Below are 25,433 nucleotides of genomic sequence, written 5' to 3'. Positions count from 1 at the left end.
AATGTCCCTCTTGTTTCTTTTTTTTTTGAGTTGGAGTCTCACTCTGTCGCCTACTCTTTCGACCTGCTGGGCTCTGGAGATCCTTCCGCCTCAGCCTTCCAAGTAACTGGAACTACAGGCGCATGCTACCACGCCCGACTAATTTTTTGATTTATTGTAGAGATGAGGGCTCACCAAGTTGCCCAGGCGGGTCTCAAACCCGCGGGCTCAGGCAATCCACTCTCCTCAGCTTCCCAAGGCACGGGATTACAGGCTGAGCCACCTAGCCTGGCTCCCTCTTATTTCTTACATTTTAATCCTCTACAGCTTGATATGACTTGACTTTGCTTTAACACCAACTTTTAAAACACAAAGTGAAAGGCATTGGTTCACACATTTCCCCTCCTTGAAGGAAAGACTCACCATGGATGCTGCTGCGGCCTGTGCGTGAGTAAGTAGGACACAGAGGAAAACATACTCTGCCAGCTGCTGAGAGGAAAGACTGAGGAATGTGTTACCTAATTGCTGATGACATCCTTCATTTTGACAAACTAGGAATTGATGTACTGGGTCGGGATCTCTGTAGGATCCGGAATTGGACAAAGCACCATCCTGAGGGCTGTAAATTAAAATGAGCTCCCTTGTTTGTTCATGGTGGAAAATTTCTGAATGTTAGTGCAGGAATACGTGTTACAGTTGGTATAAAAATGAATTCTACTTATTCTGTTTCCCAGCAATGCCGAAGTAAGAACATGGAAGAGACCTTGTCAGCTGCAGCCTGTTAGTTGAAGCTTCGAGAATGCTTAGGTGTAATGAGGCTGATTAGGGGCATCTGTTAGTAGGAGACGAGTCACTTCCTAGCACTTTGGCTTCTTACAACTGTCTCATGCAGATTTGGCATTGAGACCTTGAGTGACTTCTTGTGCTGGGAGTGAGAGATGCTCTGTTTACCTGAATTTCAAAGAAAGACTTTACATTCATTAAAATGGTCTCCTGGGGCTGGGCTCAGTGACTCACACCTGAAATCTCAGTGCTTTGGGAGGCAGAGGCAAGAGGATTGCCTGAGCCCAGGGGTTCGAAACCAACCTGGGCAACATGGTAAGACCTTATCTCTACAACAAATCTAAAAAAATCGGCCAGGTGAGGTGGTGTACACCTGTGGTTCCAGCTACTTGGAAGGCTGAGATGGAAAGATAGCCAGAACACAGCAGGTCAAGGCTGCGGTGGCCATGAGCATACCACTGAACTCCAGCCTGGGCGACAAAGGGAGACTACTACTCAAAAAAAAAAAAAAATTAAATACATATAAAAGATTTCCTGGAAGTCATTTGCAGACACACTCCCCCCCCCACCTTTTGTCTCTTTACTCACAATAAAGCACAAATTTGTTTTTTGCTGGAAACTTGCTCCAGACGAGAGTCAGGGCCTGAAGCGAGAGAGGCAGGAGTAGCGAAGAAAGAAGACACAAGTCGACTTTCTTGGGTCGAGTTCAGAACTCTTCCAAAGTTTATTCAATTTTCACATGCTTATATAAGGCATCTTCAATCTTCAACCCCCTCACATATGTGCCCACAAATGCTTACATCATATTTTTCTTTCACAATCAATCATTTTACAATAATCTTTTTGTTCCTCCCCGTTCCCTATTTGTTCCCATTATGTTAAATCAATGAACAAGAACAAAACAACATTTACTAAAAATTATTAACTAAAATCTTTTAACCCTCACCCCTTTTATAACATATTTCTAACTAAATTCTTACATGTAACTTAACAACAATATATTGGCGTTCTAATTTTATTATTTTTAATTATTTTCTATAAATTTTCCTATTATGTATCTATCTTTTTTATTTTATTTATATAAATCTAATAATACTTAACATCCTTTATATAAATTATAAAAACAAATCTAATATTTGATGATTCTCATATTCTATATTTATTTTCTATTTAATTATATTTTATATAATTATTTTGATCCATTATCCTATTTTTAATCTATATAATTATTCTATATTTATTATTCTATGATATTTAATTATTTTAATCATTATTCTTTTTTATCTATATAATTACTTTATTTTATACTATTACATTTATATTACTAAATCATTTTAACCTTATAAATTTATATCTACTATATCTATACTTTCTTAAATCATGTTTAAAAGCAGCTGCCCTCAGGATTGACTTGTCTCAGGTCTCACAAATTTCCTCCTCCATCTTACCCTAAGGTGTTATTTTAATATAGAGTCTGTTAACCATTAGAAATAAAGAATGGGGAAGTTTTTTATTTTCCTCATACACAATGGTTTTGCTTTTCATGGAAACGAAGGTAACAAAACATTCTCTAACATCTCTAATGGCTGTGCTTTTGCTGTTGTTCCTTTCTCATGTCTCAAACCTTAGTTTCACTAATACATCATCCTCGCCTATTATTAGTTAATGCTTTGTTTGTCACCAGAAAGGGGTACTTTCTGTCTTATGCATGCACTCCTAAAGATCAAAGGGGCCCATCAACAGGATCCATGGGGCTTTGCCTCCAGCACAGCCGCTTCAGCTGGAGTCTTGCTTCCAGCCAGCGTTTTTCCCATATTCAGGTAGCCCTTACTTTGTCTTCTGTTAGGAGTTGCGGCTCCCGACAGTTTTTATTGGACAACAGCACTCAAAGTTTGAAACTGCACTGAGTTAGAGTGTAGGAAGCATATTTTGGTTACTGTTCCTGTACTGTCCTTTCAGTTTATGCAGAATGTGACTCAGCCACTCTGGAGTTACCCCAAATCCTGGTGGAGAACTAGTCATCACTCATGACTGTGCACTGTCTGTGAGACATGACTTCATTCACTCATTGGTTCAGCAGTTCCTTACTGGGTGTTCCCATGCATGATGGTGTGGGTTAATCAGGAGTCCCCCTGTCTACCATGGCTTTTCCTGAGCGTCCCAACCCCTCAAGGCTTGCTAGCACCTTGCATGGGCCTCTGTACAGCACTTGTCACAGAGAATCGATGCTGTTCACCATTGGATAGACTGTCTTAGTCACTTTTATCCTCTAGCACCTAATATGGTGTATAGCACAAAGATGATCTCAGAACATTTTTGTTGGAAAAAACAGATAAATGAATATAAAGAAATTTTACTCACAGCCCTAGTCCACAAGGGATTTTGAGAGAAATCTAGGTACATAAAGATTTCATAATAAAACAGAATGTGATGAGACTCTGCTTGCAGTTACCAAGACTTATGTGGTCAAGTCCATATGAAATAGTCACTGCTGCTTCTCAGCCCTTTACAGAAGACCTCGGTTGGGGTCGTGGCACCATCATTTACAAGGGAATTGCCTTGTAAACATTATGTAAGCTCTCTGAATCTCAGTTTCCTTGTCTGTGAAGTGGAGTTGCCATGACACGTGTCACAGGACTATTACCAGTGATTGTATGTGTGTAAAGTACTTTTGTAAACTGCCATGTTATACAAAAGCGGGGTGACGTCATTCTAATAGTGCCAGGTGAAACAATGTGGTAAAAATTCAGGAGTGTGGGTGTTTAAAAGGTCCCGGAAAAGGTAACTATGGTTTCTTTTGCTTTGTTGGCAAGATCCAAAATAAACACACAGTTCTCTTGATGAGCAACAGGTACCTCAAGGCCTGGACTGAGGCCTAGGCCTGCTGATACATTTGGGACTTCAAGCCTTGTGACCCTGAGTCCCCCAACAGGCTGGCCTGTCTGCAACTTGTCAAAGTTGTGACCACTTTCTTGTAGCCGATTAGCTCATTGAGAGATGCTCTTCAAGTAAAAAGGACTCAGGTGTCGGTGCTAAAGAATTTATTTGGGAGAAGAACTCATAACATATTGTGTTGTGATCACTGTACCCCGCCTGTAAATATTCCAATATGGTGGTCATAGAGCCATTTAAAGCATGCCATTCGCATTCCATACATGATTGGTGGCCTGGAACCTTCAAAAATGTGTGATACTTTCTTTACAAATGTAATATTTTTAAAGAGGTAACCCTTGATAAAAGTTAGTATTCACATAAAACCATTCAGTGTTAAACCTTTGAGGATTTTTGTGTACCTCAGCTAAACAAGAAAATAATTATGCTTTGCCTTTTATTCTTTAATGTTATTTCCACTTTTACTTTTCATTGAACAAGTGTTAGATGGGAAAGGAGAAAGGTTTCTTGTCATTGTTCTTTGTGGTTACCGTTTTAACAAAACCTCCCTATTTTCACATTTTCTGTTTGTGGAACGAGCTGTGTTAGCACATTTTCCAGATTATTGTGGCGTTTGTAGATGTTCTGAACACAGTTAAAATGTTGAAATTCTAAGCTCTTGGTTGAAACTTGAGCCTCATGTGTGATTCTGATATTAAGTTGCTGGTGAGTTATATGGAAATAATTGTAGTGTGTGTATGTTTAGTTCACAACATTTTAGAGAGGAGTAACTTAGACAAGAATTGCTGCTACTGGTTTTTTTGTTTTTGTTTTTTAAACTCTCCTGCCTCCTTATCAAGAAAGAGAAAGACTTAGAGTTAAAAGAGGAGATGCTTGGGTGTTTTGTGGAACTTGACCAGAGTTACAATAGTGAGTAGTGCTCATCAGCTGTTATTGGGTCCTTGAATAGAGCCTTGAATGCTTGTGCGAAGGAAGACAGGACAGAGGTGCCTTGTCCTCTCCCGAGGTCCCACATAACCTCTGTGCATCACCAGCTCAGCACATAACCCTCTGGACTGAAACGACTGTGCTGGCTGAGGAAGTGCTCCCAGGTGAAAGTGACGCCACGCCATAATAGCTGAATGCCACATGGGGTTCGGGGTTAGGGAACAGACATCAATGACAGTATTGGGACAATTGGTGATATTTAAATATGGTCTGTAAAGTAGGCAACAACATTGCACCCATTATACATTTTCTTTTGTTGTAACTGAACTTGGTCATAGTCCTGTGTCCTTGTCACTCAGAGTGCTTGCTGAAGCCCTGGGTGTGAAGCCTTGATACAGTTTACTCTCCAGCTGCCCCACAGAGGGGACCAAAATGAGGACTCTGCAGATCTTGGTGAAAAGTATATGAGAGTACATTGCGCTGATCATTTAACTTGTGTATAGTTTAAAAGCACTTTTAAATTAGAAAGGTAACATTTTAAATTAGAAAGGTAACATTACTTTTTAAATGCCTTTTGAGAGATCCTACCCTGAAGCATTGGCTTTGGGAGGGAAGGGCCTATGCTTTATGACCCTTGTATAGGATTGCCAGAGAAATTGCTGGACCCTTGGTTACACTTAAACTGCAGATACAGCATGAATAATGGGGAATATTTATTCCACTTACACTAAAAGTTTTCATTGCATATTTGCAATTCACAGTTAACTGGGGCCTATCATTTTGTTTGCTGCATCTGGTACTCCTGTTCAAGTCAACAGTATCCCCAGAACTCATAAGTGGTGTTTATCTGTTGCATTTCACCAAATGTGGAAGCTGTCTGTGAATATTTATTTATAATAGTCTGGCTATTTGCATAAGTTCAATAAGAATTTGTTATCTATGTAACAGGATATGATTGGAGATGCTGGTTATTTTACCAGCGCTTTAGCTAGAATAACATTTCAGAGAAGTTTGCTTTGAGGAAATCAGATTAATGTCATTCAAGAATTTCCACTGTTGCCTGCAATCAATGCCACCATTGAGACCAACCTGGCTACTTTAGCTCAGGTAGAAAAAGATTTTTCAATCCCTGGCTTGGTTCCATGTTGGCTTTGAAGAAGTTTCATAAGACAGACGTTCTTTCTTCTTCACCACATGTGATTATGAGATTAAAAAAAATACTGAAGGGAGAAGTTGAGGCAGATATAGTGCACATAGTTTAGAGAAGCTAGACAGGTTTTTTAGGCAAGTCTAAATTAAAATAGAGTAAGTATCCAGACATCTTTTTTATCCACACCTGACTTTCACTTGACCAACCATCATATCAGACCTGACTACTTGTGGATTATAAAGTGAAATTATCAGGGAAAGAAATCACAGAAACAATAGGAAATTACCCAAAACACAAACAAGATGCTCTAAAAAAAAAGACCAAATCTACTTAAACTGTAACTTTCATTATTTAGAAGACCCGTGTGACCTTAAAAGTTTAAGAGATGGTCATCGTAACTAGTGAACAGATATCTGTAGCCCTCCACTCTTATCCCATGATTTGCTTAATCATCATTGTAAAAGTATACAAAGTTTCTTGTCAAAGGCAAGCACGTGCCCTATCTCTTAAGGCAGCCATACTTTTCTTTTCGTTTGCTCTTTTTTTCTTAATAAATTCTTTCTTAAACTATATTTTGGATTCACTATGAAATTCTCTTCTGTGGTGAAATCAAGAACCCACAGAGCAAATACACCACCGACCCAACATCAGCTTGGTAGTCAGAACAACAGTCTATTGGTAGCTTATCTGTTATGCAGGCATTTAATAAGTAATGGCTATATACATATCTGGCACATATTGGTGTTCAATTGCAATTGTATACACGAGGTATTTATATTATGGCAGGTTAGATAAGAAAGACTACTTAAAATGAGAGGTTGTTCCCTTGGTCAGGACAGAAGTCAGGTGCATTTGATGTAGTTGCGTGGGCGTGGTTAATTAGTGTGTGAATTGCCCTGGTCAGAAATAATCATTTTAAGAAGTAGTGATTTACTACACAAAGCATTTCTTTTGTATGAAGAACAAAGGATTTGTTAATTGACATATGGGTTAATAGAAAAAGTGATGTCATTGGGCTTAAAATATGTGATTGTTTAAGAGAAGTAAACAGATCTTACTTTCCTTTGATGAACATGGCAAAAGGTATGTCAGGCCCAGCATCCCATCACAGTTGTATTGTGTTCCAGGGATTGGAACTACTGACCAGCTTCTCTCACTCTTGAGAGGATCCTGCCCCTGTCCCAACTTCAAGGACATAGAACCTGACACAGAACCTCACTGTGTCCACTTTGGGGTGAGTTTATGCTTCACAGAGAGGGACTTCTCTAGGATGTAGACACATTGCTTTAATGTTCTTACTTCATTCTACATTCAGGGTACACATATGTGACATGATATCATCTAAATGAAGAATTTAAAGAATACCCTCAGCTTTCCTGATTTCTCAAGCTATTTCCAATATTCTTGGAAAGAGATATTCTCTCTTTCTCTCTCTGTGTCCCCTCCCCTATTGCATTTTTTATCATTGACAACTTACCACTCCTAACTTCTACTCGGATTCTGAAGAGTTTCCTTAAGATATAAGTTCTTTTTGTACTCTTAAAGCTCAGCCTAACAGGAAGAAGGTAACACTTGCGAGTTGCACAGGCTATAGACCACATCTGAGAAAATGGAGGAAGGATTTTGGAAGTGGCCAAGCAGCTGATTCTTACCATACCAAAATACCACGTGCAGACAAGAAAGTGAACTTGCTTTCCTACAAAATTGTTGAAGGAATTAGGGAAATAGATCTGTTATGTCTTCAATAATTCATCAATTATTTATTAATTTTCTGATATGTGAGAGGTCTTTTGCCTGGAGTTTTATTTTGGCAAAATATAAACTCTATTTCAACAGATGACATCGTATACATGAACATCAAAACTGGTGGAAATTTGTTTTCTTTGCTTTTATTGTCTTTACCTCATCCCTGAAATCTTCCTGGTCTATAAACAGCTCTAATTTTATGCCAACATTTTTTTTTTGTTTACTGTTTCACGTTTCCATTGCTGGCTGTGTGTTGGGGAGATTTGATGAGGGAGCAGTGCTTTCGCCTGCCTTCTCACTGGTTTTCCCAGACCACCCAGACGTGCAGTGTTCAGAGCACTCTTCTGAGTGACATCAGTGAGCATTCTGGGGACTGACTTTGCTGCAGGACTTATCACTTCAATGGTTTTTGCTGCGAAAATGGGAAGGCAATATGCATTTCTTCAAAACTCTGAGAAAACCAGAGCGTTACTCTTAGGAATTTAGAGGGTAGAAATAAGGAATAAACACAGTGTTGCTGTCTGATGGCTTCATGGACAATGTGCAGATTCTCACATTTTCTCAATCTGTCAGTGATAAGATGATCCTCATATAAATAGAATGGCTTTATTTTATCCAAAGTAGCCTGAACTAATTAAAAAAAAACTATAGTGGAAATGAGAGGTTTGCCTTATGGTCGCACTTTCCTTATTGTTTCAAATATTATGATTGTGCAAGGAGCACGTGGTGTGACTTCATTCCCAGGTAATTGACATGGGTGAGAAGGTTGTGGACAGAGAGCCCGTGAGGTGCCCAGTCTTTCAGTAAACAGGGTGGCGTGTTCAGACAAGTGTGCACATCTTTTCTGATTCAGTGAGCCTCTTCTGCACTAGTTCCTGAAATTGTGCCCTTCGTTTTGAGAGCTTTATAGATAGATAATACAGTGAGTTTATGTTAAGTTGGAGCTCTACAGGAGAGAGGCTCGCGTATTTAATCAACACATAGCTAGCGTTTATGTGCTGGGTTTAACACATGTATCTAATGATTAGATGATGAAGAACAAGCACCTAAGATCAACAGGCTGTAGACAGAAGTAAATAGGCATTTGAAAATTATATCCAAATTTCTATTGTAGGAGTGACAAGATGTGACATAGCTACACAAAGAAGGAATCTCGGGAAGTCGGGAAATTGGTCACTTTAAGCAAGAACGGGGGTTGTCAAATAAAGAATATAGAATGAGAAAGCAGGGTTGCTTTAAGAAGTGTCTGTCCCATGTGCAAAGGCCCAAAGTCAAGAGAATATGCACAACTTGAGGAATTACAAGATTATAAGTCTTAAGTACTAGACAACTGAAAATAATTCTTAAAAATGTTTTGTTGAAGAAAAAAATTCCTTCTTATTCATTGTGATTATAAATGTGGGGCAGAATTTAGAGACCATTCCAGTCGACATCCAGGGAACTTAGCATCTGAAAATATATTTGGGGATAAACTTTGAAATTCTTATCGAAAGGCAATAATGTAAACAAAATTAGGATGCATGTATTGTACCCTTTCTATGACCCTACTCTGATGAGTGAACATTTTCTTTGACTTATGCTATTTATAGTAACGTTAATCACTTTCATCCTGTAATTGGAATGCTCTCATTCATATATTATGTCATTTTAAATTTTAATAACTGTATTTGTTCATGTTTGAATGTATAGTAAATCCATACAAAATGTTAAGTGCACAGAAGAATATTTGATGCAAAGTTAACTTCTCATGTTTCACTGTAACAATTCAGGTCCATTCTCATTGTGACAGAGGATACTAACTTTTTTTTATTTTGTGCATAATAATTTATAAGTAGATTCATTTTTGTGATACATTCAGTGATGATAACTAGCTGACTTTCTATTTTATTTTTTTACTTATGATATAATGTGTAAACTTCTCGTTCATTTTAGTAACTGTATGTCAGAGTATCCTTCTGAAAGCATGTAGCTAATTTACCTTTAGACTTACAGGTATCAGTAAGTTTCAAATGTATATGAGGTTTTGTTGAAACATATACCTTTTAGTGAAACATATATACAAAATGTAAAATTCCTTCTTGAATTATGATTAAAATTTTGACCCTTCTGTATATTTAGTGCTGACAAAGGGGTTTTAAAATCGTTCCAGTCCTTTGGCATTACAATGATCCCACAAATATTACAAATGTCATCTACTACTTGGGTAAATAAGTATCAACATAGGATGCTCTTGGCTATTCTCAGGAAGATGATGGTGGAGCCAGTTGGACTGAGTCCCACTGTGAGTGAGTAAGTGTATGGAAAATTATGCAAACATGTCGGTGTGTGAGTAGTTGACAGAGTGGGGATGCAGGAACAAGTGGCCTGGGTTATCATGGTGAAGTGACTGGTGCCGCAGCTCCTCTGCTTTGACCCTAACGCTTTCTGGGGTGCAGAAGCCAAGTGCCTTTTTATTTTTTTGAGTTGGAGTCTCACTCTTTGGCCCAGGCTGGAGTGCAGTGACAAACTCACAGCCACCCCAGTGTCAACATGCTGAGCTCTGACAATCCTTCCACCTCAACCTTCCAACTAATGGGAACTACATGTACACGCTAACATACCTGGCTAATTTTTGGTTTATTGTAGAGACGAGGTCTCACCAAGTTACTTGGGCTGGTCTCGAACCTGTGGGCTCAGGCAATTCACTCACCTCAGCCTCCCAAAGTGCTGGAATTACAGACTGAGCCACCGAGTCTGGCTGCCAAGTGCCATATAAAAAAAATCAACAGCCAGGACAAGTGGATTGCATGAGTCCGATGGTTTGAGACCAGTCTGGGTAATTTGGACCTCATTTCCACAATAAATAAAAAATTAGCCGGCCATGGTAGCACACACCAGTAGTTCTGGCCTCTTGGAAGGTTGAGGGGGAATGATCGCCGGAGCCAAGTAGGTGGATGCTGTGGTGGCCATGAGTGTACCACTACCCTCCAGCCTGGGTGAAGGTGTGAGATTTCAACCAAAAAAAATAAATAAATAAATCAGCAAAGCCCTTCTTGGAAAGAAGCTGCCTGGAGAGACTCCTGGTTCCAGGCTCTGCCACACCACTGCAGATCCTCACTGGACACTTGCAGCCATGGCTGCAGAGGGAGCACAGCGAGGGAGCCCAGAGGCAGTGTCCCAGTGAAGAATACGAAAGGGCACCCTGCCATTATCTTGAAAACTGAGAAGGCATGTGTTCAGGCTTGCTCGCCACAGAGCAACAGAGTTGACCCAGTCTCAGTGACTGGCAGAATTAACTACTCAGAGGTTGATCGTGACCCGAAGGGAGTATTCTGAAAGCACAGACTCCAGAGGGACAAGATGAGTGTTAGGTCTCAGGTGCCCCAACCCCTGCCCTCATTCAGCTGCAGGACAAAGGGTGTGACCAGAAAAGGATGAGGAAGACCTGCAAAAATATCAGTGGTGAGTCTGGGGTTGACTCAATCCTCTACTCTCCAGCAATCCTCTGAATATGAAACTCACATGGCTGGAGAATGACTGAGATGAATGAGCCAAGGTAGAGCCTGGATGTCACCCACAATAGGAGGACTCCACTCCAGAATAAATCTGGCTTGCTCTCCCCTCCAGTACTTGGGAAAGAGACAATCCCACATCTCCTAACTTGAGGGGACTCCCCTATCCATACTAGAGTGGGAGGAGAGGACTGAGGTCACAACCACCTCCACTGCCCCCTTCTCCTTCTCTGGGCTGGACACTGGGGAGATTATGAATGAGGCCAAAGCTCTGGAGGAGACAGCAGAGGGGCAGCTGAGAGGAACAATTATAAAAACTGCCACAAAAGGGCAGGCTTCTTTTTTTATTGATTGATTTTTAAATATTTTTCCTTTGTACATGAATGTGTATGTGAGGGTTCTATTTGCATACACCCTACCCCCTCTTCTTTGTTTCTTTCTTCTTTTGTTTTATGTTTATATGAGTATGTGAAGAATTAAGTGTTCACCTTTCAGGTTTTTTGAGTTTTTTTTGTTCTTCTATTTTCTTAGTTTAATGTGTGTGTGAATATATGTGTAGGTGTTCAACTTGAATTCCTCTATTTTTCTCTTTTTCTTCACCTTTCATTTTGAGTTGGGCATATGTGTGTTTGGTTTTCCTGATTTTTGTTTTGTTTTCCTTTGTTTTTATTCCTGTTTGTTTTGGGGTGTGTGTGTGTGTGTGTGTGTGTGTGTGTAATTGTTTTTTGCTTTGGTTTTATCTTTTGTTGCTCTGTTTATTTTTTAAAAATTTTGTCCGTCTTATTTTATTACACTTTTCTTTGTTCTCCTCATTGCCATTACTGTATCTTGTACTCAAAGGATACACACACATACTCATTCCATTGTCATATAGAGCAGTGGTGGGGACTGGGTCTCAGGTAACCAATACCGCAATCAGTGAACACTGTGATTAACGAGTCATTTCTGATTCCTAGCTTCCCATCCTCCACCTTATTCAACTCTTAAAACTATGAGAGAGAGCAAAGTTTCCCACCCATAGCCCTGTTTCAAAATAGAACAAATTCAGAGTTCTGATCAGGGAAGAATAGAGGGCTGAGCAAACATCAGGAGTAAAAGCCTCTCACACTGCCACTGAATAATGGAACAAAGAGAAAAGAATGAGATCTGTCACAAATGAGACAAAAAACCAATGGAAGAACACAAATAATTTCCAGTGTAACAATGAGAAAATACCTGAAAAATCAGACCTAGGACCCAAACATTGGAAGTCACCAATGACTGGCCCCAGAATACAACAGGGATTAGGGGATGGATGGAAAGAGTGAATAAGACTCAAGAAAGGCAAGATGTGACACTGAAAGAACTTGTAACAGGGATTTTGGCCATAAAAAAAATTCATCCAGAAAGTAAATAGCAGTCGGGCTCAGTGGCTCAGCCTGTAATCCCCGTGTTTTGGGAGGCTGAGGTGAGTGGATTGCCTGAGCCTGCGGGTTCGAGACCCGCCTGGGCAACTTGGCGAGACCTCATCTCTACAATAATTCAAATAATTAGCTGGGCGTGGTAGCGCGCGCCTATAGTTCCAGCTACTTGGAAGGCTGGGGTGGAAGGATCGCCGGAGTCCAGCAGGTTGAGGCTGCAGTGGCTGGGAGTGTGCCACTGCACTCCAGTCTGGGCGACAGAGTGAGACTCCAACTCAAAAAAAAAAAAGAAAAGAAAAGAAGGTAAATAACAGATGACACACATGGAAAGCAAAATTAATGAAGCAGAAAGAAAGAATCTCTGAACTTGAAGACCAAAACACACAATTAACCCACTCTGTTAATAACATAGAAAGAGAGAGCCAAGCCTCCAAGGATGTGTGAGTATATCAAGAGGCTGAGCCTATACGTGACTGGTATCCCAGAAGAAGAAAGGGAAAAGGAAAACACCTTGGAGCAGGTATTCCAGGAGGTTATCCAAGAAAACATTCCCCATCTCACCAGTGATGTGACCATCCAAATAGAGAACCCCAGCAAGACATCAAATGAGAAGACCAACCCCTAGACACATAGTCAATTGCCTACACAATGTATGCACAAAAGAAAAAAATCCTAAAGGTATCAAGAGAGAAATGTCAGACTACATACTGGGGAAAACCAATCAGAATAACATCAGACATATTGGCAGAAACACTACAAGCAAGAGGGGACAGGAGTCCAATATTCAAAACCCTCAAAGATAAACAATTTCAAGCAAAAATTTCTTACCCAGCCAAGCCCAGCTTCACCAGTGATGGAGTATTAAAATCCTTGCCAGACATCTAAGCCCTAAGAGATTATGCAGATTCCAGACCAGCTCTACAGGAAACACTTTAAAAAGGTATTAAGCACAGAAGAAAGAATATATACACAAAAACCTAATGTGGATTTGCTAAATCAAATGCACGTGTTTAAATTTTTGATACACCATTCCAGCAGTTCACACCCTTACTAACCAGTATGACACACCAGGAATTTACCCAAACCTTTGCCAGCCTAGTGTCCTGTCAAAGAATTATTCCTTGCCCATCACAGAGGTGAAACAAGAATCTCATGGTTTTACTTTGCACAACTTTATGGTCAGTAAAAGTAAACATTTTTGCCTACTTAAAAAAAATTGGAGTTTCACTCTTCTCATTGATTTGTAAGAGTTAATTATAACTGATATGATCTCTGCATTTATTTAAAAAATTGCAAATGGTTTCTTCATCTTACCATTTGTCTGTTTGATTTGTTTAAATCTTTTCTAGGAAAAACATCATTGCTTCTAACTTGTTCTCTATTTTTTAAGTCATTAAGTTAATTAAAATTAAGTTCATTTTGTGACTGTGATTAAAAGTTTGGCCCTGACATTCTTTGATAACTGCTTTTCATTTTCAAGTTTTTTCAAATGAAACTGCCGTGACACATATAATTCCAAAATGAGCAATAGTGTTATGCTGTCAAAACAAAAGAAACCTCCTTTTATAATTCCCTTAACAGAAATACTCAGCCTATTTAGTAAGAGTATCACAGCAAGTAGCTTACCAATCCTTGGTAATGTTAAAATCATCGTATTGCAAAGTCCATCAAGGATCTCTGAAAACAGTAATGGTTTTTTCACTGTTGTCATGTCTTTTAGTTGATGTATCTTGCTATTTAATGCCTCAGATTCATTTTTAAATCTTTCCATAAGCAGTTCTTCTTGGACCTATAAAAGGGGGAAAGTCCACTTTTGAAAATCATCAATATTTAAGTGCCAGCGTTTGTATTTAACAAATTTATTAGTTAAGCCCATGTGTTTATTTCTCTATCATTTTAGAACTTTGATGAGATCTTCCAATATTTCCAGATGTTTGAGCCTGAATAGTTGGAGTATGTATGGTTTATAGCATTGTGAGAGTCCTTCTGAATCATCTCACTGGGGATGAAGAGGAGTTTTGTTCCAGAGAAAGAAAGCCTTTCAGGAGCAAATGCAGGTTTAATTCTGATTAATCCTCAGTTCCACTAAAGTTGCATAGTCATGCTTATCCAACAGATAGTGGAGATTTCTAATGATGCATAGAACACTGGTTGTCAAGCTTCAGGGTGGGAAAAAGATGAATTTTACTATGGCTGTACAGGATGAATAAAGCAGACAAGGAAACAAATACGGTAAACTCAGAGCTTTCAACATCTTACACATCATATGAGGCAACAACTGATCCTTTTAGGGTAGGTAGACCTATTGCAGTTCTCTTTGATGGTTATGCCAATTCTGACTAGTGCACTGAGGTCTTATTAAATTGGGGCACAGTGAGACAATACTATAATCACCACAAACAGCAGTTTAGCACCTTGGGGAATGTCATATGTACTCTTCAAAGTCCAATAAGATTGAAAATGCAGAAGTCTTTTAGACATATACGTGTCAGTAAGATTCAAATGTATTTGTGGTTTAGTGAAGCATATAACTTTTAGAGAAACATATATCTAAAAGGTATTATTCTTTCCTGAATTGTGACTATGATTAATATTTTGACCGTTATCTTTCTGAGGAACCCGGGCATTGTCCCTCAAGCAATGCCAGGCTTCAACCAGACTTACCTTCAGCTTGTGCTCCAGCATCTTTTCCTGCTCCCTCAAAAGTTCTTCTCTTCCCTCTCCATTTTCTCCTTCAGCTGGCGATGTTTTCCTGGAAACTTCTCTCTTGAGCCTCCATCCGTTGCTGCTGCTCCTTCTGTTTCTGTCTTAGCAGCTCCTGTTCCTTCTCAGCTGCTTCTTTCTGGGCTCGCTCCGCTGTTTCACAAAGGTTTTAGAGAGGAAATGAAATAGGAGTCAGGCCTGAGTTCAATCTTCCTGAGCTCAGGAATCTGACTGATTTTGGAAAAGGAAGGAGATGAAAAATTGTGAATCTCCGAATTCCCACTAGTAATGTCAACAAGAACAAGTGTCGGAATGTGATGGAAAGATGCTGAGTGGCTGGATGTACAGCCCCATCTCCCATTTATATTTTCAGATTTAGCAGAGCATGTGTTCATAGTAAGAGGAAGCTCATGTATTAGGAAACTCTTTGTGTTAGATGAGCAAGAGGGTGTTACAGGAACTTACCCACTCCTTGAGAGCAGAGCCCTGCCCCTGCTATACCCACCAGCTGTGGCCTTTTCTCCAGCAGTGAGTGCTTTGTCTGCCTGCAGGATGGATTCCCCCATAACCAACTGTGACTTCAGGAAGCTCTGGAAAACCTTGTTTTCCTATAGAAACCAGATGAAGGAAAGATCTGTATGACAGCAAAGATCTAGTCTTCTGATTTGAAAATTAGTGTTCAATAAAACCGCAAATCTGATACCAAAAATTCTGCATCTTGCCTAGGATCCCTCAGCGGTTTATTTCCCACCACGGACATGAGGAAAATAAGTAGAAGCTCTTTGGGGAGACATGAAAGCCCTGAGCAGCTGCATTCTTTATAGCTCCTAAGCTTCCTTTCCCAGGAATGCAGCCCACCCACCCCCCAGGGTGCAAACAACAGATTACATGAGGTTCTCTAGATACACAGCCTCCGTCGTTTACAGTATTGGCATTTGCTTTCTCCTGTGTAGATGCTGTGCTCCCTTTTCTTAACTAGGACAGCATCTATCAATACTTCAATTAGAAGTTCCTGCCGCTCTGCCAGGTACTTTTCTAGGCTGCCTTCTGGGTTTTATTCCTGGCTTTATTAAGGTATGATTTACAAATAAGAAGTGTATGTTTTTTGATACATGTATTTCCTGTGAAATGATTAGTTGATGCTAAACAAGCTAATTAACAAATCCATCACCTCATATAGTCATCTTTTGTGTGTGTATATGTAGTGAGAATACCTGAGATTTGTTGCCTTAGTAAATTCCAAGTGAACAATGCATTATTTTAATCACAGTCATTATTTTGCATGATTTGTATTCAGGTCTTATTTGTAATGTAACCCAGTGTGATTTCTTTTCAATATTTCCCCTCTTCCCCTACCCCTCTGACCCTGGTAACTACCATTCTACTTGTACTTAATTTGAGTTCAGTCTTTTTTGTATTCCTATAAAAGTGAGTCATGCAGTATTTATCTTTGAGAATCTGGCTTATTATACTAAGCATAATATCCTTTCATATTGCCCTAATTGACAAGATTTCCTTCCTTTTAAGATTGAAAATTTTTTTCACTTATTCATCTGTGGATATATATTTAAGTTGTTTTCATATCTTGGCTTATAAGTAATTTTTGAATGACATGAGAAACATTACTAAGAAATGTACCAGCAGCTGTTAAATATAATAAACAAAATCAGTATCGTTGCAGAATATAAAATTAACATACAAAATCTGTTACACTTCTATATACTACAAAAAATCTGAAAAAGTTAGGAGAGCAACTGCATTTACAATAGCATCAAAAAGAATAATACTAATGAATAATTTAACTAAAGAATTGGAAGATCTGTACATTAAAAACTCTAAAACATTGATGAAAGGAAGACATAAAAGTAGACAAACAATGTGCATTGGTTGGAATAATTATAATTATTAAAATGCCCATACTACCAAAAGTCATCTGCAGATTTAATATAATTCCTGTTAAGATTCCAATGATAATTTTCATGTAAATAAGAAAACAATTTCTGAAATTCATGTGAAATCATGAATGACACCAAAGAGTCATAACAATCTTGAGCAACAACAAGAAAATAAGCCAGAGGCAACACATTACCTGATTTCAATATCTGCTACAAAGCTATAGTAGTCAATTCATACAATATGGAATAAAAATAGACACATAGACCAATAGAAAAGAATAGACAGGCAGTATGTAAATTCACGCATATAGAGTCAAATAATTTCAACAAATGTGACCAGAGCACACAATGTGTAAAAGATAGCCTCTTCAATAAATAGTGATGAGAAACTGGATGCCCAAACAATAAAATCAGGCCTTATATTACACCATATACAAAATCAACTACAAATGGATTAAAGATTTAACTGTTGGACTAGAAACTGTAAACTCTTGACATTGACCTTGGCAATGAGTTTTAAGATCGGACAATAAAAGCACAAGCAACAAGTACAAAAATAAGTTGAACTACATCAAACTAAAAGTTTCAGCACAGCACAGGAAATGATCAACAAAATAAAAAGGCAAAATACAGAGTGGGAGATAATACTTGCAAATCATGTATCTATCTGATATGGGAGGAATATCTAAAATATATAAGGAAATCATATAACTCAATCAAAAATAAAAAGGCAAAATACCTAAATAGACATTTCTCAAAAAAATCAGTGACCAACAAGTATGTGAAAATGGTTCAATATCACTTTCATCAGGGAAATAAAAGAACATAATGAGATATTATCTCATACCCATGAGCATGGCCATTATCATTATCAAAGGGTCATAAGATAACGTGTTGGCAGGATATGTAGAAAAGGGAATCCTTGGAAACTGTTGGTAGGAATGTGAATTTGTAAAGTCATATAGAACACAGGACAAAGTTTCTCAAAAGGAAAATATCTGAGCTTCCAATGGCTGCCAAGTATATTAATGAGTCCGATCAGCTCCACCATTCACTGGTTGTGTCATTTTTAGGCAACTTATTAGCTTCTCCTGTAATTTCTTTTCTCAACTGTATAATGTGGAAGATGAAACTCATAATCCATCATACTCATCTAACATTATACTTGGTATACAAAGTGAATCCTCAATGTGTTTTAGCTATGTGTCTATCATCATCATTATTAACACTATCAGTCCATGTCAGTGTGATAACTGTAATCACACCATATCCAATTGACTATTAATTCGTTCATCTCAGGCAAGATCACAGGCTTCTGAAAGCAAAGTTGTATGTTGCCTAATATATCCTCTATAGTTAACACAAAAACTATCCCATTGCTTGATAAATAAAATAAATGATTAGTTTCATCTGGGTTCCTCATTTAAAATCCTCTTTGGAAGGATATACTTGTAGTGTCTTTAACAGTGTATAACTACTTGTAAAAACTAAAATTGTTGGCATAGTGTCATGTTCTTCTTTCTCACCACAAATGGTGCTGTGGTCTTACATTTTCAGAAAGGGCAATAAATACCCTCTGACCACACTCTAGTAACCATTTTCCCCTCCCCTTATTCTTCACCTTAACTCCTTTTCTGGGCACTAGGTTATAGTCCTCTTCAATCTTTTTCTTTACTTCTAAGTAGAGATTGTGTCCTCCAGGGCGAGAGAAAGCTCCCCTAGAAATGCTTTCCATCAGGGGCTTCGAAAGTCGCTCAAGCTCTTCTTCACAATGTTTGACAGATTCCTCTTCAATCTGTAGCACAAAGTCTTCTTTATTTTGTTCTATGGTTGTCTACCAGGGAAATGGAAGGAGATACAAAAAGAGAAGCTGTTAGTAGGAAAGGTCCTATGGTGATCCTCTTGGAAGAAAAAAATCTGTTGCCCTCAAAATAGACAGATGTAGGATATACCAGGAATCAGACCTAGTTCCGATCAATTCTCTGTGTGACCCACAGAAAGTCCCTTACTTCTCTAGGGTCAGGCTCAATAAATGTAAAATCATGAGATTGGAGGACATAAACTCCAGCGTTGGTTTTTTGTTTTTTTTTTATCTGTAGGATCATTAACAAATCTCTGATTTCCAAGCAATAGTAAGTAGCATTCTGGTTAAAAGTAAAATTTCCTCAGAATATGTAGGCTGCTTTGGATAAAGGTATATACATGGCAAAACAACTCCCCAGTAATGAGGAAAGTGTATTATGAAGAGAGATAAGAACAATCTGTGCATTTTACATTGAGGGTTTGAACATGTGAAGATATAGGCACAGAATTTTATTTTGTTTATACTTGTAAATTACAATTCAGTTGGATTTCTTCAACATGAATTAAGAAAATGTTCTCACTTTTAGGTAAATTCCAGGCAGACTGATAAACTTTCAGTAAACCTGCCAAGAATCAGCACACTTAAGATATCCCATAAGATTTCTAATGCCTTATTGTCCACATTCTGCATACTCCTGTGCCTGTGCATATGATTGACATTAATCCTGTGATTAAATATGTTATACAGCACAGGTTGACTTTAATAAATGGAGTGTACCCTGTTGGGCATGACCTAATTACGGAAGCCCAAAACCAGTTTTTTTCCAGCAGGTGTCAGTACAGTAAACAAAAGGGACTATAAGCAGCAGGATTTGCTACACTGTTGCTGGCTGGAATATGGAGGGTGTTTCTTCCATAGGAAAGCTAAGTGCATTTGACACCTTATTTTCAACCTATGGTACAATAAGTGGAATACTGTCACACCCTGATAAGGACTTCTGACCTAAACAGCTTGATCTGGTTAATCGTGTTGTTGTTTTAGGCTGCTAAACTAATGGTAATTTTTTGTGCACAATAGGGGAAAAAAGTGACCATCGCTAGAAAAAGCATAATCTTCTAGCCCATAGAGCCACGAATAATCCAGGTTGCTTCCACAATGGTAAAGAGACTGATCATGTGTCAAAAAAGACTTCAGGCATCATCTCAGAAGGGCAGGAATCAGGAAGGATAAATTCCAAAATTACCACAAGCTCTTTGTGGAACTCCCGCTTGTCATCTTTGAAGGAGTGAGCCATGAAGATTTCAACGGCTTCCTTCTCACAGGCTGCGTGCAAGTCCAGCAGCTCCTGGAGTGTGTCTGTGGGGAGTTTCAGTAGCTGGACCATTTGTTGGCTGTAGTGTTTGGCTGCCTTCTGCACAGCCGCTGAGTTCTCAAGCTTTGCCAGAGTTGCAACTGTGTTCTCTAGACAAGGTACTCCTCCACTGTTGATGGCATCCATGTAGGTCACCACCAGAGTCCCCAGCCCTGAATGACATATATAAATGTCATTCCACATTGCATATATATATTTGTATGTGTGTGTGTCATTCACTGTTTTACAAGTTTTAAGGACCAAAATTCTAAGAATCATAAAAATACTATTTATCTTGAAGCTTTCTACTCCTCTTTTTCTTCCTCCTTGAATTCAGTTCTTTATAATAGCATCACTGGTTTTTCTATTCACTCTTTCTTTTATGTCTCTTGAATTTACCAAATTACAAAATTAAGTTACTCATTGTGACTAATATGTTTTAATGTTTCCTAGAAAAGTGCTTTCTCATATAAATAAAACATACATGAGTTATTAGACAAAGTACACAATTTGTGAGTCCTAGTTGCAAACAAAAATGCACATTCCTTTTAAAAAATGTGATCAGGAATTTGAAGACAGCATCATAGAATGCTGAACAAAGCATGGGTCCATCTCAGCATGGGGATATGTTTATTACAGGCACAGGTCATATACCTATGAAGCCAGCTCTTCACAGAAAATGATATCTATTTTTTTCCAAAGCTTATCAATAATCAAAGAAAAGAAAAGTTTTACATAAAAGAGGACAATTGTTCCTTCCACATTGTAGTAATTCACACACACACAAAAAATCAAACAATTATATATATATATATATATATATATATATATATATATATATATATATATATATATATATATATATATTTTTTTTTTTTTTTTTTGAGTTGGAGTCTCACTCTGTAACCCAGACTGGAGTGCAGTGGCTGCTCCTGGCCACCGCAGCCTCCACCAGCTGGGCTCCGGCGATCCTTCCGCCTCAGCCCTCCAAGTAGCTGGAATTACAGGCATATGCTACTACGCTTGGCTGATTTTTTGATTTATTGTAGAGATGAGGTCTCGCTGCCCAGGCGAGTCTCGAACCCGCGGGCTCAGGCAATCCACTCACCTCTGCCTCCCAAAGGCACGGGATTACAGGCTGAGCCACTGAGCCCAGCTACAATGATATATTTTTGTCAAACTTGTAGCAGGTGACCTCAATGGTAACCAGGTCAATTCACTTGGTTCCCAAAGAAATGGAACATGGTACCTGTGTCTCTGAGTAGCGCTTTCAAAAGCACACTCCACGGGATACTCCCTGCTGCCCATTGGTTTTCTCACGTAGGAATGCAGTCAATATTGCTAAAGCATAGAGAATAGTGCAGGCCTACAGATCATTTCTTATAAATGTTCTTTATTAATAGAGTCACAGTTTAATATTTTAATTGTTTTTGATAAATTGTAGTCATCAAGAAGTGCAGATGCAATGTGCTACCCCATTCTGGAATATCTACTAAAGAACATGCAGTTGACCACTCATAATGACAGTGCAGTCCTGTTTCCAAAGGGCAGACCACAGACATTTCAAAGCTTGTCCTTGCTGTGTGCCCCAGAAGATATTTAAATTTCTTTCTCAAACTCTCAATAAGCTTGCATGAAGGAGTGTTGCTCAGTGAAAATATACAAGATATATCATACATTTATATTGGTCAAAAAATACACAGTAGTCCACGAGTTCCAGGCAAGTTCATCAAGAGTCTCGCTGAGAAACAATTATCTTTCTCTCTCAATGAGCTTGCCTGGAACTCATGATCTGCCACTTATTTTTTGACTGACGTAAATTGATAAAATATCTTACACAGTTTCACTGAATAATATTCATCATATAGAACTTCTTTCTCATCATACAGAATTCTCCTTAACAGCAGTTTTTACTTTTGTCATATATGTATTTATTTTGTGAGGTGTATCAGGCTCAAGAAATCTTAATATTAGTAAACTTTAAGAAATATGCACTTCTATGTGTGGTATGAATGTTTGCTACTCCAATCTTCTATACATCAAGAAACAAAATTAATTGTTCCAATTATTTGTCAACCCACAGAAGCATCACAACTCCATCACACACAGTGGACCACAGAGAGGCGTGCTTTGGAAACAAGAGACTCACGATTCCCGGTGATTATGATTCCGCCTCTCAGGGTCTTGGTCTTTGCATTAGTGAAGATGTATGAATGGAATTTTTTGGATTGCACCTTGAAATTATTTTCCAGTTTGTCTTCTGGTACTTGTTTGATATGGAATAAGAGATTTTTGTCACTTGTAGGCCGGTCAAAGACAAAGCACTTCCGTGTTGGAAAGAAACGCCTGATACACTCTCTAGTCATGTTGGACTTTTGAATATTAGAATTATTGCCTGTGAAATGTAAAAAGATTGATCACTGAAGAGTCAGTCTGCAACCAAGAAGGTTAAGGAGGTTTCCAGGGACCTTTACATCAGTACAGTTCCTCTACCTTGTGCATCTTCTTTTATTCAAGCCTGCAATGCAGCCTTGATGTAACCAAGGGTTGAAAAATCCATTTTTGTTCAAGGGCAAGAATGAGGAAAAGCACTTCTAGAGAAAAAAGGGAGGTAACCATCTTAAGGGAAGAAACTTATGATTGTCTTCTTTCGCCTTGTCTGGTGGGTAAGAGATTGACTATTGCATTTTTGAATGATTAATTAATCAAAAAATGTGTCAGAAATACATTGCTGATATTCCAGTCCCATGTCAGAAATGTAGATTCTAAAGTAATGTAATGCAAGAAATAAGAACCAGATGCTGCTGGGAGCAATCTCACGAGGATGACAGACGATCTCCAAGTTGGTAATGAAAACTATTTCAAAATCAGGGCCAGAAATTATAAATACCATGAATATGTTTAGAGATTCCTTTTGCAAAAAAATCCAGAGTAAAGCTAATCTGAGTATAATTTGAAAACCTCACCACTTTTCCATGTCAGAAAATATTGGAGTTGACATTGTCCTACGGAGGGATAATGTGGCATATACTATCTTTTCAAAATAAATGTTTGTGAAAAGGATGACAGAGTGCATGAACAAAAAAAGATATCGATTATAGGTACAATCAGCTATCTACTCTGTTAAATATAAACCAAATTTATTATAAACTAATCATACATTGACAACATGTTGTATAAAGCTGTAGAATAAGGAAGGTGTTAAGAAAAAGTTAAAATGAAAGGTTTGATTGGAAGCACATATCAATATAATTTTTTCTTGAATCATCTAGTGTATAAATCTGTAGTTCTCTGAAGAAAGTAACTATCTAGGCAGGTTAAATATATTGATTATATTTTCAAAATGAGAAGATTTGACTTTTTGTGATTCTGTTTTTACCAACTTCCAAACTGATTAGTTAATTTCCTTTAATGAAATAGGAAGAGCATTTATACTGAATAAAGAACAATAAAACATGAGTCTCAGGAAGTGGTAATAATAATTGTGGTCCTCAATTTTTTTTTCATGGTACTGATTAGTCTAACATCATTTGAAAGAACATTGAGTATTAAATTTCCTCAATGGATTTAAACCCCAGTCACTAGAAATTTTCAAATTATAATAACTACTAAAATCCTGGACACATGTCAGTCAACAACCACTGCTAGCATGGTTCTGAATCCAGTCTCATATAAACATTTCTATCAGGTGCTAATATAAATCAGCTTCATTGATCCCACCACCTACTGAAACTATGAATGCCCAGGCCACGCTCTGATACCTGGATTCAGCTTCAAGGCACTCTCCAAGTACTCATCTTCTGTGATTACTTGATCACCTAACTTCAACTCCCACATGAAATCCCGGACAGTCCAAATAAAGTCTGGAAAGAAACTGACAAATTCAGTGGAGTCTTCTATGTCATCTGGGCTGGGGCTAGATTTTGCCCTAATTAGCTCTATTAGTTCAGTCACATAGCTGGATCTTAGTTAAGGAAGGAGAAGCACCATATACCACAATTTCCAGGACTCACTTAGAAACTAGCTTTTATTTTTATTTATTTATTTTGAGTTGGAGTCTCATTCTGTGACCCAGGCTGGGATGCAGTGACACACATGGCCACTGCACCACGACCTGCTGGGCTCAAGCTATCCTTCCACCTCAGCCTTTCACGTAGCCGAAACTACAGACACATTCTACCATGCCCGGCTTATTTTTTGATTTATTGTAGAGATGAGGTCTCACCAAGTTGTCCAGGCTGGTCTCGAACCCCTGAACTCAGACAATCCTCTCACCTCGGCCTCCTAAAGTGCTGAGATTAAAGACTTGAGCCACTGCATCCGGCCTAGAAATTAGTTTTTAAAATATTCCCTTTTAAAGTATTTCCTGTGTCCAGTCTTACTCAACCAGTACAACTGAGTCACAGCAAAAAAGAAACAGAATCAGGATCCATTCCTTTAAACTCAGTAAAACAAGGCTCTTCACTTCCTGGAAGGATACTGCAGTTGTTCCAGGGCCTGGTGGTTGATGGTGCTCATGCTGTTGTAGACAAAGGTGCTGCTCAGTAGCACAGCCAGGGTGAAGATCCAGGAGTCATTCTTAGGGTCAGCCTAGAAAACAAGTTAGAAAAACTCTGTGGAAAACAGTGTGGCGATTCCTAAAAGATCTAAAAATCGACCTTCCATATGACCCTGCCATCCCCCTGCTGGAATATACCCGGAGGAACTCAAATCACTCTATGAAAAAGATACCTGCACATGTATGTTTATTGCAGCATTGTTCACAAAAGCAAGAAGATGGAACCAACCGTGCTGCCCATCAAAAGAGGACTGGATTAAAAAAATGTGGTACATGTACATGATGGAATACTACAAAGCTATAAAGGACAAAATCATGAACTTCACAGTCACCTAGATGGACTTAGAATCTATAATACTGAATGATCTATCACAGAAACAAAGAAATGAGTATCACATGTTCTCACTCAAAAGTGGACCTTGAACAATTATCATAATACCTTAAGAAAAGGATTGGCAGTAGCAGGAAGCTGTGGGGGTGGTAGTGGGGAGATGGGATTGGCAGTAGTGGGAATCTGCTGGGGGAGGGGGCACACCTCATCAATTAGTATACTGCATATGCCGGGCACAGTGGCTCAGCCTGTAATTCCGCGCCTTTGGGAGGCTGAGGTGAGTGGATTGCCTGAGCCTGTGGGTTCGAGACCCGCCTGGGCAAATTGGGAAGACCTCATCTCCACAATAAACAAAAAAAAATTAGCCGGGCGTGGTAGCGCGCACCTGTAGTTCCAGCTACTTGGAAGGCTGAGGCGGAAGGA

The 25,433-nt window shown here is 38.7% G+C and overlaps 1 pseudogene; it reads right to left on the bottom strand.

The window, feature by feature from the left end:
- LOC103273332 overlaps positions 1–25,433 on the bottom strand; it is a 36,148-nt pseudogene that overhangs the window by 5,627 nt on the left and 5,088 nt on the right.

The sequence above is a fragment of the Carlito syrichta genome, unplaced genomic scaffold (genome assembly GCF_000164805.1).
Source record: "Carlito syrichta isolate Samal-C Ts95f unplaced genomic scaffold, Tarsius_syrichta-2.0.1 Scaffold313996, whole genome shotgun sequence".
NCBI classification, from domain to species: Eukaryota; Metazoa; Chordata; class Mammalia; order Primates; family Tarsiidae; genus Carlito; species Carlito syrichta.
This window is presented reverse-complemented; position numbering and strand designations above follow the sequence as displayed.